This window comes from Orycteropus afer, unplaced genomic scaffold (genome assembly GCF_000298275.1).
Source record: "Orycteropus afer afer isolate SDZICR_OR568_19922 unplaced genomic scaffold, OryAfe1.0 scaffold00009, whole genome shotgun sequence".
NCBI classification, from domain to species: Eukaryota; Metazoa; Chordata; class Mammalia; order Tubulidentata; family Orycteropodidae; genus Orycteropus; species Orycteropus afer.
Genome location: NW_006921596.1, coordinates 1,403,083 through 1,408,052, shown reverse-complemented (window position 1 = coordinate 1,408,052; position 4,970 = coordinate 1,403,083).

Here is a 4,970-nt window from a genome sequence, read left to right as displayed (position 1 = left end):
GCACATAACAACAAAATATTTTCAGCTTTGCCATATTCTAATGGTTAGAAGGAAGTTGCAGTTCCTTCCATTAGTCAAGGGGAGAGGACTATACAAAGTCATTGAGGATTGTCTTAGAATTCTGCATGCCACAATAATTTACTTATGAATTTATTTGCTTATTATTTTTATCTATTAATGTGGTTAATTAATGTGTTAATGTAATCTTTTCATTTTTAAACACAATTGTATTCCTGGAATTAATCCTGTTTGGTCATAACTTACAGTTCTTTAAAAATACTTCTAGTTTTCTCTCATTAGTAATTCCATTGGACTTATGTTTTCATAATCAAATAAGAGTTGATCTGTAGTTTCTTCCCCATCCTCTCTGGGTTTGCTTGCAAAATGGGATGCTAAAATTGTAAAACTTATTCTGACGTCTATTGCTACTATCAGGACTTAGGAAAACAGAATCACCACAAATAATATGAGAGTAAAAATGAGAGCTTACATGAATATGAGAGTCTCAGAAGTGAGCGGGTGGGGTGTGACAAAAAGGTGGAGCATCCATGAAACAGTTACTAACTTCTTCAGCCTGGCTAAAGGAAAAAATGAATTAGAATGTGTGGGGAATCTGAAGAATCATATGGACCTAAACATTGAAGTAGAACCCTGTAGAAGAAGTTCACAGAGAGGTCATGGAAGAGTCCCTCTTTGGGAACTGTCACCTCTTGGGGAGCCACTCTCTCTGTAGATCTGAAACTAAGAAATAGGAGTGGTCTGGGAAAGTCTGGGGACACAGAAGCAAAGTAGTATAGAAGTATAGAAGTCACACTGGGGCCTACCAGGCATTTCTGCATCTGACAATCACCATATCTGACCGTATCTGACTACTGCACTTTTTGGGAAAGTTTCTTTCCACCAACCAAATCCCATGTAAGTTCCTCCCTAGGAGATTCTAGGTGTGTAGTTCCCAAACTCAGACAAGAGCAGCAATGACAAATTGAAAATATATAGTCCAGGTGTACTTTGACATCAAGCTTATGCTTGATTTATAAAAATGAATTTGAGAGGATTCCATTATTTTCTAAGTTATTGAATAGTTTAAGTATGATTAGTGTCAGTTCTTCTCTGAAGGTTCAGTAGAATTCTCCCATCTGGGTCAGGACTTTTTTTGTTGGTAATTTTTTTTATGACCTGTTCAGTTTCTTTTGTTTTGGGTTTGTTCAACTTTTCCACCTCAGTCTGTGTTAGTTTAGGTACGTAGTATGTTTCTAGAACTCTGTCCATTTCTTCTAGATTTTCAAATTTGTTGGAGTACAATTCTTTATAGTATCCTGATATTATCTTTTTTATTTCAGTTGGTTCTATTGTGACGTCACCTATTTCTTATTCATGATACTTTTATTCTCTCCCTCATTTCCTTTGTTAAATTTGCCAGTGGTTTGTCAATTTTATTAAACTTTTCAAAAAACCAACTTCTAGTCTTCTTAATTTTTTCTATTGTATTTCTATTTTCTGTTTCATTTATTTCTGCTCAAACTTTTATTACTTCTCTTCTTATGACTATATGCTCTTTTTTTTGGCTGCTTTTTTTCTAATTGTTGGAGATGTTGGTTAATGTGTTGATTTTGGCTCTTTCTTCTTTTTTGATTATGCATCTATTGCTATAAATTGCTGTCTTATCACTGGTTTTGCTGTGTCCCAAAGATTTTGGAATGTTGTGTTTTCATTCTCTTTTGATTCAAGGAAGTTTTTAATTTCATTTTTTGTTTCTTCTCTTACCCACTCATTTTTAAGGAAGGTGTTGTTCAGTTTCCATGTGTTAACTCTTTTTCCATCAATCTTCCTATTGTTGATTTCTAATTTTATAGCATTGTAATTTGAGAAGATGCTTTGCAGTATTTCAATGTTTTTAAATTTATTAAGGGTTGCTTTATGGCCTAACATTTAATCTATCCTGGAGAATGTTCTATGTGTGCTGGAAAAGAATGTATATTGTGCTGTTGTTGGGTGAAGTGCTCTATAGAACTCTATAAGTTCAAGCTGGTTGATTGTATTGCTTAGTTCTTCTGCATCTTTGCTGAGTTTCTTTCCAGTTCTATTTTTCATTGAAAATAGTTCATTAAAGTCTCCCACTATGACTGTGGAGTCATCTGCTTGATTTTTCAATTCTGTTAAAGTCTGAATTATGTATTTTGGGGCTCTTTCATTGGGTGCATAGATATTTATTACATTTAAGTCTTCTTGTTCAATTGGTCCTTTAATCATTACATAATGTCCTTCCTTATCTCTTCTTTTGGTTTTTGTCTTGAAGTCAATTTTATCAGAAATTAATATTGCCACTCCTGCTCTTTTTGGTTGCCATTTGCTTGATATGTCTTTGTCCAACTTTTGATTTTTAGTCCATTTTTGTCCTTGCCTTTGTGGTAGTTAAGTTTGTATGTCAACTTGGCTGGGCTTGGTTGAGTGGCTGAGCAGCTGGATGATGAGACTGGTAATCAACTCCATGTTGGAATTTACACTAAGCAGCTGAGTAGCTGCCTTAGAGCCATGCTTTGCTTCCTATATATAAGGGGAACCCTTCAGGAACAGTTTCTGGCTTATGGCACACTTGAACCCTGCATGTAGCCATGCTGTTGTTCAGCACCCTGCCATGCTCTGCCGACCTTGGGACTTTCAATGGACTTAAATTAAAGGCCTGCTATGTGGTTTGGTAACTTTGGGACTGTGTCTTTTTTACTTGTTGACCTTAGGCTTGTGAGTTTCAGCAACCAATAGCTGTTTGAAGAAAACCTCTAGCGCCAGTGGACTGGGAGCAGGAGGCAGAGCTGAAGCCCAAGGTTGAGGAGTTTTAACCCAGCCCCTAGAGCCTGGCACTTTGAACTCAGACTTAATGCCTCTAAACTGTAAGAAAATAAACTCCTGTTTGTTCAGCCATCCCATTTGTGGTATATTCTTGTCACAGCAGCATTAGGTAACCAGGACAGTCTCTAAGGTGTGTCTCTTGTACACAGTATATTGATGGTTTATGTTTTCTTATCCAGTCTGTGACTCTCCATCTCTTAAATGGTGCATTTAATCCATTTACATTCAACGTAATTGTCAACAAGTATGAACTTGTTGTCATTTTGTTATGTTTTCTCGTGGTGTTGATCATTTCTTTGTTCCATGTAATTTTCTGTGCTGACCTCATTTTGTTTATGAATCATATTATCATTTCCTTCATTACTATTGTTTTAGTATTTCCTAAATATTTGTGCTTGTCATCTTTTTTATTTTAAAGTGAAGATTTATCATTTGTCTTTTAGGTTATGCTGCGATTCATAATTTTCTTCCCAAGTTTAGAACAGTCCATTCTGTCTTGCAGTTGTCTTGACTTTCTCAACTTTTAGAAGTTCTGTAACTACAGAGTTTTTTTCCCTCTTTTTGGTTTGTAGTTGTCCCATCTATCACTTGATGTCTCTGGATCCCTGTTTACGATCTTGTAAGCTTATTTTACTTTGGATACTTTCATAACTGGGTTGGTTTCTGGGTTGTGCCATTATGTGTGTTAATGGTCAGTTGTTGTTTGCTGTTCTTGGTTCTCTGTCCAAAGGACTCCCTTTAGCATCTCTTATAACTTTGATCTGGTTTTAACAAAATCCCTTAATTTCTGCTTATCTGGAAAAGTCCTAATTTTACCATCACATATGATGGACAATTTTTCTGGGTATATAATTCTTGGTTGGAAATCTTTCATTTTAGGATTTTGTATGTAACATCCCAGTGCCTTCTTCCCCATATGGGTTCTGCTGAGAAATCAGAGCTTAGTCTAATTGGTTTCCCTTTTTAGATAACTTTTCTTTTTTTTCTGTGGTGCTTTCAGCATTTTTTCTTTACTTTTGCTTTTGGTGAGCTTGATGATGATATGTTTTGGAGAATTTCTTTTGAGGTCTATCCTGTTTGAGGTTTGTTGGACTTCTTGAATGAGTACATTCTCATCTTTCGTCATATCAGAGAAATTGTCTTTCCACAAATCTTTGACAATTTTCTCTGTGGTTTTATTTGTTTCTTTCTGTTCTGGAATTCTGATTACACATAGGTTATTCCTCTTGATGGTATCCCACATGGACCTTGAGGTTTCTTTCATTTTGTTTTGGTCTTTTTTCTGATTGATCTCTTTCCAAAGAAGTAGTGAGGTATTTGTTTTCAATTTCACTGATTTTGTCTTCCATTGATTTGATTCTATTCCTTTGCCTGTTCACTGTGTTATATATTTCTGAAAATTTAGTATTAATCATCTGAATTTCTTTCTGTAGATTTTGTATCATTTCTCATTTTTCATTTATATTGTCATTTTGTTCTTGGATTGTCCTCCAAAATTGTTCTAGGATTTTGTCTGTGTTTTCCATAATTTTGTCAGTGGATTCCTGATTTGTCTCCCAATCCATTGAAGGTACCTAAATATAATTATTTTGAATTCCTTATCAGAGAGTTCCAATGCTGCTTATTCCTCAGAGATGTGTTCTGGGTCTGTATCCTGCTCCCTGGTTTCCACTGCTTTGTCTTGCTTCTTTGTGTGGACTGTGATGATCTGTTGTCTCCAAGACATTATAAAATTAATGTAGTTATATTTATTTAGTGATTGTGTGTTAGAGTGATTTTCCCAAGATTCTTATTTTCTTTGGATATATCTGAGTAATCAAGGTAGTGTGCCCCTCTATTTGCTACTTGGCAGCACTTATGCATTCACCACCTGTCTCCTGGTGGATGTGATAGAGAATGAGAGTGGGTGCACAGATTTCTGTTAGCAGTTTGTGAAGAGCAATTAATGGTGAGTCAGGCTTGTATTGGCTGTCATATATTGTTGGCCAGTCAGTGCAGAAGCAAGTGGTGGCCCCCACTCAATAAGTGGGGCTGCAGGAGGTGTGGGTATATGGTTGGGTTGTATGGGTATTGTTGTTGTCTCCCATTCATTTTAGACATTTAGACAAAAACAACAATAAAAA